Source organism: Macaca mulatta, chromosome 9 (assembly GCF_049350105.2).
Source record: "Macaca mulatta isolate MMU2019108-1 chromosome 9, T2T-MMU8v2.0, whole genome shotgun sequence".
Lineage (NCBI taxonomy): Eukaryota > Metazoa > Chordata > Mammalia > Primates > Cercopithecidae > Macaca > Macaca mulatta.
The window spans coordinates 71,965,056-71,978,387 of record NC_133414.1 but is presented as its reverse complement, the minus strand read 5'-3'; positions in this window follow the sequence as shown (position 1 = coordinate 71,978,387).

The window sequence follows — 13,332 nt, the reverse complement described above, 5'->3', positions numbered from 1 at the left end:
GCCACAGATGAGGGGCAAGTAGAATTTGAGACCCAGGGACTGAGGAAACAGGGTGAGAAAGGAGTGACTCCTTGGGTCAGAGGCCCAAAGAAGTGATTCTTCAGACCTTAGTTCAGAGCAGTGATCCGTGAGAGCACCAATACTGGACTATCAGCCGGGTTAGCCCTGGACCAAAGAATGCCAGGATTTGATAGGGCTCAATGGCTGAGAGCCTGGGAATTCTGCTATTTAATTACTAAATCTCTGAGGTTCACCTCCATGTGAGGTCATCTAAGTAGAGTATTAAGGTTTCTTAACACCCTCCTAAAGTCACCCTCTCCATCTTTAGGTGGAAAGTTATGCTATGAAGACTTTGACCTCCACGTTCCAGGGGCTAAGTCCCACCCTTGAACAGAAAAGGTCTCCCTCATTTCCCTGTGATAACTTGGTGGCACTGCAGGACAGAGTAGAGGGGCAATGTATAGTAAAACAGCCAGGGGATACTGAGTGGCTTTGTTCTCCTCCCTGGAAATCCCTGGGGACCCCAAAGACTATACCAGAGCAGTGGCATTATCACCAAGATCTACTAATTGATAGTGATTAATAGTGATAATCTGATTAATCTATTAACCTAGTTAATAGGTTGGCAGATCCCTGGTGTTTACTTCAATTAGATTGCACGCATTTGTACATTTTTTTAGTCCTAGGTGATTTTTTTTCTCTCAAATTATCCAAGTATTTGTCCACTGTTGCAACTCAAAGCCTTATTTTCCTAAACATTCATTCATCACTTTCCATTGAGAAAATCTCCATCCATTATTCCTCCTCCTTACATCATTCTTTACTTCTAAAAACCTCCCCAGTGCAAATACCACATCAACACTCCCTTTTTCTTTTCTGTTTTTTTAATTAATTAATTTTTTATTATACTTTACATTCTGAGATACATGTACAGAATGTGCAGGTTTGTTACATAAGTATACACATGCCATGGTGGTTTGCTGCACCCATCAGCCCATCATCTACATTAGTTATTTCTCCTAATGCTATCCCTCCCCTAGCCTCCCACCCCCTGACAGGCCCCAGTATGTGATGTTCCCCTCCCTGTGTCCATGTGTTCTCATTGTTCAACTCCCACTTATGAGTGAGAACATGCATCAACACCCCCTTTTTCTATTAAGCCCAGAAGCATTCTAAAAAGGAAGGTAGATGTAGTCTTTCATACAGAGAATAAAGCACTGAGAAAGAAAGTTCATGCCCAACTGGTGTCCTCTCTTAAGGAAGCCACCACCACAACAGTGAGCAGGTCAGCAATTACTGACTCCCTACTTCTCCCAGCTCACTGGACTCAGGGCCATGTAGCCAAGTACAAGATGCCTGGTTGGTATAAAGAGTTCCCAATTATATCACCAGGTCTGGTTATTTCTGCATGCCAGAACTGATCCAGGTGGCCCACAATGGGGAGCCTGGGGGCCACCTTCATTCTCGGATTCACCTTCACAGTGCATGGATGTGAAGCTCAAGTTCAGGCTCTGTTCCCGCCTTGGCCCCAGTGAGAAGATATGTGCAGCAGCACGTAGCCACCACTGCCACCTCCCAGGTTGTGGCTACAAATTCTTCCTGGCAAAGTCCATCATCATTGATGCTCTCCAATTTCGCTCCCCACCCACCATCTCTTTTCTTTTTTGGATGATAGTGACTGCCTGAGTTAGCTTTTATGAGTCAATTCCACCTACTTTTGGTCAAACTCCACTCTTGGCTTGGTCCTCTTCCAAGACAAATGCAGAAGCCACAGGGGGCTGGAGAGTTGCCCTGGCAGAGAGTTGCCCAACAGAACTTCAATTAATTTCCCAGGTCGCCATCAGGACCTCCGACATGGGAGTGGAGCTCGGCGCCCAAGCCTGGCAGGGAACTTGGCTGGCATTTGGGGAAGACATTTAGGATGTTGGGACCTCCTTACTTATGTCTTTCAATATGAGGACCAGTTCCTGACTCCAACGGTCTCCCAAACACAATGGGGCCAAATATTTGAATTCCACATATTTTCTAAATTCAAAAATCAGAATGAAGGCGAGGTGGAGAAAGACAGCGATACCAACGAAGACACAGAAGCAGAGAGAAAGCTGACAGAGGCAGAGAGGCAGACTGCAGGAACAGAGGGAGCCTCTTTCCAAGTTGCCCAGCCCATTTCTCACACTCAGACACTTAACTGTGCTCACCCCTCATCTTCAAACTCATGCCCCTCTTGTTCCCCAGCACCTGCGGTGGTTCTAGAATTTTTTTTTTTTTTTTTTTTTTTTTTTGAGACAGAGTCTCACTTTGTTGCCCAGGCTGGAGTGCAGTGGCACGATCTTGGCTCACTGCAAACTCCGCCTCCCGGGTTCACACCATTCTCCTGCCTCAGCCTCCGAGTAGCTTGGACTACAGGCACACACCATCACACCCAGCTAATTTTTTGTATTTTTAGTAGAGACAGGGTTTCACAGTGTTAGCCAGGATGGTCTCGATCTCCTGACCTCGTGATCCATCCGCCTCGGCCTCCCAAAGTGCTGGGATTACAGGCATGAGCCACTGCGCCCAGCTAGAATTTTTATGTTAAGAAGTTGACCATCTAGTTGGAAGAGGGACTAAGGAACTAGCTTTGAGACTGCATTTGCATACTGGGCACACTTTTGGTTTTGACTAAATGCTCACTTGGTGTGGCCAACAGGAACTGTCAGGGGGTTTCCAATGCCCAGCACAATTTCTGTTCCATCAATCCTGCCATGTAGTCCAGTTATTCTCTTGCCCCTCAACTCATGTTGTCTAGGCTCATGTGCCTAGTTGTGCTCATTTCACTTCCTTCCCTTTACCCAGACTCTGCACAGACCTTCCCAGGCTCCATGTCTCAATGAGACCCAATTAAATACCATATTGCTCACTTATGTGGCAGCTGGGTATGGTATCTGGCTGGATGCCAGGGACTGCCTACAAGCCTTCCATCTGTACAGGACTTTGCAGTCTGCAACACGCCTTTGCATCCAGCATCTTATCCAACTCTCACAACAGCCTTACATGGTAGCCAGGAGAGTAAGGTTCCATCTTAAAGACGAAGAGAGACAAGAATGGTAGTAGGTACACCAACTTTAGACACACAGACCTGCATGGAAACCCCACCTCTGATGTCTATTGCTTTGTGTGAGCTGGGACAGTTCTGAGTCTGTTTTCTCATCTCTAAAATGGGCCCACAGTTACCTACCTTGCAAAACGTTGTTAGATCTAGAGGTAACATATTTAAGGTACCTAGCAAAGTACATGGAATAGGGTATAAGCTAAATGGTAGCAATTTTGATGATTCACAATGATGATGATGATGATAGTGGTGGTGGTGGTGGTGGTGGTGATAGTGACTGTACTAACCAAGATGTTAGTAGTGGTTTTATTGTTTACCTATACTTTTCTATCTTTTCTGTAGTTAATCCTGACTAGCATGATTTATGAAAAAATGGTTCAAGTCTTTTTTTTTTTTTTTTTTTTTTTTTTTTGGGAGACAGAGTCTCACCCAGGCTGGAGTTCGGTGGCATGATCTTGACTCATTGCAACCTCCATCTCCAAGGGATTCTCATGTCTCAGCCATCCAAGTAGCTGGGATTACAGCTGTGCGCCACCACACCCAGCTAATTTTTTTTGTACTTTTACTAGAAACAGGGTTTCACCATGTTGGCCAGGCTGGTCTCAAACTCCTGACCTCAAGTGATCCGCCCACTTTGGCTTCCCAAAGTGTTGAATTTACATGTGTGAACCACCGCGCCCAGCCAGTCTTTCAAGTGTTCCTGATAAGCACTTTATTCTTCTTCTCCAGAGCAACATGTTAGTTCTGCAAAAACTCCACCAGGAAGCTGGCAGCCCTGGGCAGGTGCTGTCTGAATGCCTGGCCAAAGCCTCATTCCCCACACTCCATCTCACTCACCATGTATTCAAGTCCAGGTAATTGTGCCCAGCAGCTACCAGTTCCCATGTAATTGGCCCCAAATTGCTCCGGGTGGCCTTTCCAGGCAGAAGCTCTGCACAATTAGTTCTTTCATCAAGTTGTTGAAAGACAAGTGATTATTTTGGGGAATTACTTGTCAGCAAGAAGATGCAGCTCTAATAGGGCATTATAGGGGCCTCATGTTAATTACAATCTGGAAGATACTATCACATCATTTCTTCATCCACAGCTCATTAGGCATTCCAGCCTCAGCTCCCCGACATGACTGTGGGTTTGTTACAATGTGCAAAGGAAGAAAAGCATCTCAAATGAGGACAATTTAAGGACTCTGTGGATGCACCCATATGCAGGTGGTCAGCTAACATCTTAATAAGCCTAATCTTGTCTTGGATTCAAAGTAACACATGTATACCTATGAGAGCAAGCATATCCATGCACACAACACACACACACACACACACACAGCACTCTTAGAACATCTTGCGAAAAACATCCAAATGCTTCCTGATTACATTGCTTCTGCTTCACTTTCTTTAGCTTTTTTTAAGCAACGAAGAGTTATTTTTTGAAATAGGAAACCAAAATCCTCAATTAAGTATTCATTATTTCTTGAGGCCCTACATATGGCCAAGTCTGGCGTGGATACCCCAGGGGATAACAGAGAAAAACACATGTCCTCACGGAGTTTATAATCTCATTAGGGAGAAAGAATCAGTGCCCACAGAACAAGGCACTAAAGAAACAATAGGCCTAGCGCAGTGGCTCATGCCTCTAATCCTAGCAATCTGGGAAGCCAAGGCAGGCAGATGACTTGAGGTCAAGAGTTCGAGACCAGCCTTGCCAACATGATGAAACCCTCTCTCTACTAAAAATACAAAAAGTAGCCAGGCGTGGTGGTGCACCTGTAATCCCAGCTACTCGGGAGGCTGAGGCTCAAGAATCGCTTGAACCCAGGGGGCAGAGGTTGCAGTGAGCCAAGATTGTGCCACCGTGCTCCAGTCTGGCAACAGAGCGAGACTCTGTCTCAAAAAAATAAAACAAAAAATAAGGCCAGGCGCGGTGGCTCAAGCCTGTAATCCCAGCACTTTGGGAGGCCGAGACGGGCAGATCACAAGGTCAGGAGATCGAGACCATCCTGGCTAACAAGGTGAAACCCCATCTCTACCAAAAAAAAATACAAAAAACTAGCTGGGCATGGTGGCGGGCACCTGTAGTCCCAGCTACTTGGGAGGCTGAGGCAGGAGAATGGTGTAAACCTGGGAGGAGGAGCTTGCAGTGAGCCAAGATCGCGCCATTGCACTCCAGCCTGGGCAACAGAGCGAGACTCCGTCTCAAAAAATAAATAAAAAATAAAAATAAAAGAAAGAAAGAAATGACAACAGGAAAAAAGGAGGGTATTGTCATTTTTTAAATGCCTCTGGCACTCTGAGAGAAAGGTCTGGGCATAAGAGATCTCAGGAAAAAGTTAAAACCAAACTGGGCTTAGGCTGGAGGGATGAGTCATATTGCACAGGCACAGGACAAACATATAGAATGGTCTTTCTCGAGAAGAGGGAAAGTGAGGGGATAGAAGATGGGAGACAGTGACAGAGAGAGAGAGAGAGAGAGGCAGAGGAGAGAGAGAAAGAGAAAATGAGAGAGGGAAGGGGGAGAGGGAGGGAGAGAATGAGGGATGGAGAGGATAAGGGAGGAAGAGAATGAGAGATGGAAGGGAAGAGAGGGAGGGAGAAAATTAGAGAGGAAGGGGAGAGAGGGAGGGAGAGAATGAGAGAGGAAAGGGGAGAGAGAGAATGAGAGAGGAAAGGGGAGAGAGAGAATGAGAGAGGGAGGGGAAGAGAGGGAGGGAGAGAATGAGAGAGGGAAGAGAGGGAGGGGGAGAGAGGGAGGGAAAGAATGAGAGAGGAAGGGGAAGACAGAATGACAGCAGGGAGAGAGAAAGGGAGAGAGAGAAAAGAGAGACAGACTAGTGGAGAAAAAGAAAAAGGGGGAGAAATATGAGGAGCAGTGGGGATAGAGGGGGAACAGAGAGACAGAGAGAATGAGGGGGAGATAGAGAGACTGGCAGAGACAGGGAGAAAGAGAGTGACAGGGAGACAGAGAAAGAGAGACACACAGGGAGAAACAGAAAGAGAGGGGAGAGAGCAACAGGGAGAGAGAGGGACAGGGAGAGAGAAAGAGAGAGGGAGAGACAGAAAGAGACAAGGGAGAGACAGGGAGAGACAGAGAAAAGAGAGAGACAAACAGACTGGGGGGAGGGAAAGTGGGGGAGAAACATGAGAGGGGGAGGGAGGAGAGGTGGGAAGGGGAGGACAGGGAGAGAGAATGAGGGAGGGGGAGAAAGAGAGGTAGAGAGAGACAGACTGAGACGGGGAGGGAGGAAGGCGGGCAGGGAGAGAGAGAGAATGAGGGCATGAGGGAATGGGAGAGGGAGGGAGAGACGACACACAAACACATAAAGGAGAGGAGGGAAATTGCAAAGCAATGGTGACCTGGAGAGTGATCTTGAATAGCAGACAGAAGGTTGGGGTGACCGAAGGGAGCACTATTTCAAGTTCTTAGGCAGAGTGTAAAGTGGTAACAGAAGTGAGCCAAGTATTTGTGAAGGTCACTGGGGACGCTGTGTCCAGATCTTTGGAACCCTGTTCTTTTGGAGGAATTTCATGGAGCTAGCTGAGCTCGTTGAGCCTCTCAGGTTGTCAATTTCTCTTAGAAGTAAAAGACTGTTGACTGGGGAAGTGAGAGGCAGGGAGTGTGTGCGTGTGTGTGCGTGCGTGTGTGTGCAAGTGCACTACATGCTGCCTTGATGAGACCATCTGATAGGTCCCTGTCTTGGCAACCTGGCACTCTTGTTCTTTGGGGACAGATGAAAGAGCTGGGATGAAACCAACTGGGATTAGAGAGTTAATGATGTGCTTGGCCTCAGGAAAGTTTGAGGGGACCTGGCTTCCTCAACCTTGTTATGCAATTTATAACCCCGTCTTCCAACTCGGAAGCCCCTCCTTCCATGTCAGTATTATTCTTGACTAAGAATTGTTCTTGCTTGCTGAGGGTGTACCTATTTGCAGATTGCTTGTCACCTGCAGTTGAAGGGAAGTCAGATTCCTAAAGGGCAGTGGCCTCAGATTTAGTCCATTTTTGTCCACTCTGTAAGTATGAGCTACCATGTTCATTTTCACCCTGCCACTCAAGCCAAGTCGTTTTAGGATCTAGCCGCAGGAGGCCAGTGCTGGGTCAGCTTTGAGCCATGGCAGGAGGTTTACAGGGATTAAGGCAAAGCAAGGGACACCAGATTTGGTTTCAAAGTGATATTCACCAGGATATTGGATTGCGTTTTAAGGAGCTACTAATGGAGATGTGGGTGGGTGGGGGCCAGTCCCTGAAGATTTTCCATTCCGATAGTGAAATCGAGTCACCCAGTGCAGGCTGTCATATGGGGCTGCTGCTCTACTTTGCTTGTTTAGAGGTGAGTCAATGACACTGAAAGGCCTTGTACCGGGGCCAGGGATGGGAAAAGCCACCACAGGCCTCTCTGTCTTCCTGAACCTATGGACCACCAGTGTAGGCTCAGTAGATAGAGACAATGAGGGGTGCTGGGAGATCCTCCTACCAGAATTTCCCCATTAATGACTCCTCCTCTGCAGATAGCCAGGAAGGCTTTGGGGGTCTCTGAGAATGCCTTACATAGCATCAATAATCACGGAGGCAGAGGAGGGGGAACCTGACATGGTGTGAGGGGAGAATAAGAGAAGTGATGGGGACAAAGAGTGGACCTGCAGCTGACTACAGAGCTTCATAGGATCAGAATTCAGTCTGGGCTCTGGGAGGGGGTGAAACAGTAGCTAAATGTTACTGACATCACTATTTCGCCAAGGTCAGCCTTCAGGGGCCTTCGGTGTTGCTGACTCAGAAGTTTCCCTTTAATGCAAAGCCTACGCTTAATCCCTCTCATCTCTCCTTACCGCCAGGCCAAACTGTTCACCCATCCCTCTTGGAGCCTGAGGTCTCCGGCCTCCTTGCCTTCCCTAGGGGCCATTCACAGCACCTCCTCCAAGTCACCTTTAAGGCACTATGGAAGAAACTTGAGCCTGGGGGTCCCCAGGGCTGGAATTCCAGTTGTGACACTGGTGAAGGTTGGACCTTGTGACCCTCCACCTGGCTGAGAGTCAATTCATGGATGTCATTATAGCTAACTCTTGAGTCCTAGTTCAGATTAAAGGAAATAATGAATGCATGTGAGGGGGCCAAGCACCAGGCCTGGCACCACAGTAGGTACTAAATTATTTCTCTCCCTTCAGAACTGAACCCCTGAGGATAAGGACTGGGTGCTCTTGTTCTGTGCTTTGGACATCCTGAAGTGGCTAGAAAGGAGTGGTGTGTTCAGGCAGGGCTACCAAGCAGCCAGTGGCCGAGGCCCCAGGGCTCTGAGTCACCCTCCACATGGTCACCAACAAAGAGGTCTAGTCTCCACCTCTAGACCAAAGTTGAGTGACTGTTCCCAGCAGTTCCAAGAAGCAACAGCCAAGGCCTGTGGATCTGGATAAAGAGCTGAGAAACACCCCGGCTGCTGCACATTCTGCTCCTCCCACACTGCTACCCTCCCTACCCCAAACCCTGCCCCACCTTCCCACTGTCCTACTCTTTGCTGACAGGGGCAAAATCAATCGCACTTTCCGGGGGATGAAATTCTCCCATTCACTCTCTTCTTCCCCTTCAGCTAGCAGCCAAAAAAGTCACGTTTTATTATCAAGATGGGAGATCTTAAGGGTGGTCAATGAAAAGCAGCATAGCCCAACAGAAAGAACCAGAAGACTCTGATATCATCCTGCTTTGCATTTATTAGCTGGGCAATCTTGAGGCAGTTGCTGAATCTCTTTGAACCTCCTTTTCCATATATGTGAAATGACAATGAAAAAGGAAATCTTTGCAGGGCTTTTGTTAAGAAGGGAAAGCAAGACAGTGTATATGAAAAGGCTTTGTTAACAGGAAGTACTGTGAAAATATGAGGCAGTTATCAGAAAGAACATGCGTTGTGCGAGGTCACCTAAGGCTATCTGTGATTGTGTCACCTAGAACACATCTTGATTCCTGTGTTTATTTCCTGTGTGATAGGCAGGTCCCTAAGCTAGAGGGAAGCTGCAGTGAACAAAAGGCCACATCCCTGCCCTGGAAGAGCTTACTTTCTAGTGGGGGAAACAGACAGTGAATGAATCGCACAACATAGCATAGTGTTATGGGCAGGAGATAAGCAGGTGAGGTTCAGGAAGTGTGGGGCGGCCAGGGCCACTATTGTAAAGAGAAGGGTCAGGGAGGAACCTTCTAAAGAGGATCACTGCCTCTCCTAAGAGGCCTCTCATAGCAAACTCCCCCCTCCTTCCTCTGAGAGGGTTTGATGGCAGGCAACAGATGACTTAGGACTCCTCTAATGGTCTTTAGGAACAGGAAGGCACCACCAACATTATCATGCAGCATTGTTCTGGAAGTGCAAGCCAATGCAATTAGATAAGGAGAAAAATAAGAGGTAAATGTATTAGAAAGGAGGAAGCAAATTTAATATAATTTGCAGATTATATGATTACATATCTAAATCAACTAAAAAACTTTAGAAACAAAAAGAGAATTGACTTGGGTGGCTTCTTCTTATATAAACAACCACCAGTTAAGAGAATATACTGGAAGAAAAAGTACAATTTATAATACGAGAAAAAGAAAAAACATCCAAGAATAAATTTCACAAGAACTGTGCAGGATCTCTATAAAAAAAAACTTTAAACTGCCACTTAGGAATTTTAATCATACTTGAATAAAAGACACATTCTTGAATACAAAATTTCAGTGTTGTAGAAATTTTGGTTTTCCTCATTCAAAGCAATCCTTGTTAAAGTATCAGCATAATTTATTTTGGCTATGCAAACTTATTCTAAAGTTTCTCTGGAAAAGCAAATATACGAGAATATCTAGGAAAAATGATGGAGAAAAATGAAAGTGGGCAGATGGACTTCCTCATCAGATATTTAAATGTATTTATTGTAAATCTACAATAACTAAAACAATTTGGTAAAGTGCAATTTGGCACAGACAGATTCACTAGAGAGAGTCCAGATATAAACCCAAATGCATATTGGAATTGGGTATACCATAAAGGTATAATTCGAATCAGTAATAAAAAAATAAATTATTCAATACACAAAATGGGAAAAACTGCTTAACCATTGGGGCTGCAAAAGAACTAAGCTGGAAACCCATTTCACACCTTACACTAAAAAAAATTACAGATAAAGCAAAAATTTAAATGTAAAATGTAAACCTTAAAAGTTCCAGAAAGATACACAGATGACTTTAAAAATAATCTTAGGCTAGAGAGAGTCTCTATATGCATAACACAAAACCCAAAAGTCATTAAAAATATTGACCTTGTAAAGTTTTGTAAGTCTGTACATTTAGAAAAATCCCATGTGAAAGGTCAAAAAATGAATACTAAACATATTTAGCATGTAAGTTAAATAGGCTACTACATGGGTATTTTGTGTACTAGTTAGGATAGGGGAACTACTATTACATTTAAAAAAAAAAAAAAAGACCTAAAATGTATGATGGTTCAAGTCCAGTGCTCTCTGTTAACAACAGAACAAGTAACCCTATCCTCTAAATCATTCAAAGACCAAGCTGACAGAGGTCTTACCAGCTCTAACCCCAGGTGTCATGAAGGCAATTCGTTGGAAGTTCCCATGGGCTAGGCTTGGCAGTAGTGTATGTCATCTGTGCGCACAGTCCTTTGGCTAGAACTCATTCACATGGCCGTATCTGTCCTAAACAGGGCTGAGAAATGTAGTCCCTCTCTAGATGCTTCTTCCCAGGGACAATTCTACACACCAGAATGCAGAGCGCACATTTCTGATGAGCAGTTAGCCATCTCAGCCCCATCGTTCATGCATGTCACACGTAAAAAGGCAGAGGGAAAATATTGCTAAATTAAACGGAGTTCCAGAAATCTATTCAAAAAGACAAGCAGAGCTATGAACTCACAGTTCATAGAACAGGAAATGCAGATACTCATTAAGCAAATGAAAAATCCTAAAGTTTGTCATAATTAAGCACATTAAAATAAAAGCAACAGGAAGATGCCACTTTTTATTTATCAGACTGGTACTGATTAAAATGTTTGGTAAGAGTTGACAAGTGTGTGTACCATACATACCTTCAAATACTGTTGGTGGGAGTACACATTAGTGCAACACTTTTGGAGAACAATTTGGTAATAGCAATAATAATTTTAAATACACGTATCTTTTGTTTAACCCAACAATTCCACACTAATAAATGTGTCCTATACTGGTTAAAATACATAAGGGATATGAATAAGGAAGCTCATTGATGCATTGTATGTATTAGCAAAAAAGCAAAGTGAACAGACAAAAACTAGGAACAATTTGTATATCTACCAGTAAGAAACATATGGGTTAAGTGACATATGATATGTCTATATAATGGATGTGGTGCAGTCTGTTAAGAGAATAATGTGGATCCATTTGTCCTAATAGAAAGATCTCCAAAATACCCAGAAGACGCTCACTTAATGGGTCTTCACTTAACAGACTTACCACATCGTGTGCTGCTTAGTCCCTCCAGAAAATACACCATGTGATGAGCATGGCCCACTCTCTGGCATTCCAAGACCCTTCTCCTACAAGTTGAGTAGGGGGCTTAGCAGGAGGCAATTGTATTTGTCACCAAGCCTGGTTACCCAAGTTGCATTTGTTATTTTTTATTCATAACTAAATCCTACAAAAGAACTAACTGAGTATGAATACAAAATAAGAGTCAGTTCTCTGCAAGCTGAGGGAAATGCTTTGGAAATACTCAATATAAGTGAGTCTTTACCAAAAACCAAAATGGTGTCAAAATAAATGAGGTGACTGTGAAAGATGGCAGGCAGGAGTGATCTGGGGAGGTTTCTACTCTCAGATATCTTGCAAAGTATTTATCAGTCCAACTTCGGGAAAGAAATGTAAACTGCAAATTGTAGACTACTCATTACAGGTATGGTTTTGACTGAAAGTAAAACGGGACTCCAATTAGCTGATGCATCCTCATAAAACAAGAGCCTTAGTACCACATTAAAAGTTCATCCACCGTTACCTATGAGCTTAAAGATTCAATGATGCATTTTGTGATGCAATAATAATGTTATTACATTCATTTGTTTGAATTTTTACCTTTTAGAGATGCAGGTGAAATATTAGGGAATGAGTAAAATTACATCTGAGATTGGCTTCAAAGTAATAATGGAGGCCGGGTGAGGTGGCTCACACCTGTAATCCCAGCACTTTGGGAGGTGAAGATGGGATCACTTGAGGTCAGGAGTTCAAGACCAGCCCAACCAACATGGTGAAACCCCATCTCTACTGGAAAAAAAAAAACAAAATTAGCGAGGCATGGTGGTGCACACCTGTAATCCCAGCTATTTGGGAGGCTGAGGCAGGAGAATTGCTTGAACCTGCAAAGTGGAGGTTGCAGTGAGCCAAGATCACACCACTGCACTCCAGGCTGGGTGACAAGAGTGGAAGTCTGTCTCGAAAAAAAAAAAAAGTGATAATGGTGGGAGGGCAGATACAGATGAAACAAGCTTGGCTGTGATTTGGTAATTTTTGAAGCTGAATGAGGGGCCCATGGGGATTTATTATACTATTCTGCCTAATTTTTGTATATGTTTAAGATTTTCCACAATAAAAAGTAGGGAAAAAGTCAGATTAATATGTGTTTATATATTATAAATTAGAATAAAATGTTTAAAGTATGACTATATAATTTTTATAACTACTCTCTTAACCTGCTCTTTAAAATTAACCAGCTGTGACAGCATCAGATAAAAGGGTTTTGGCTATATCTTTTTTTTTAAAGGATATAGATAGATATGATTATATTATACTTAAATATGCTGGTAGATGTATCTGAAGTGATTTCAGTTTTACCCCAACCAAGAAAACATGACAGTACTTTTCTAAAATCAAATTTAATCTACTCCGAGTCCCCACCCCACCAGTGATAAAAGTGTTCATCTCAAGCATTCCAGGGTTTCTTCTCACCCCATCTAGTGGACATTCACTACAGGAAATTATCAGTGCTCTCCTCCTCTTCCTCCTCCTCCTCTTCCTGGTCCAGATAGTAACAAAACAACAAAACTCCGCCATAGAAACAGACCCCATTCCTTTATCCTGGTGCCAAAAGTCACCACTGCCCTTCCACAACTCAAGCTCCCAAATAACTGCCTCCCTGCTCCCTTCTCTCTGTCCCCAGCCTTCACACAGGGCACATGCAGGGGTGTAACTGAACTCCATGAGGCTGACAAAGGCAGGTCAGGGTATTCTGTCCAGGCACTGCTCAGG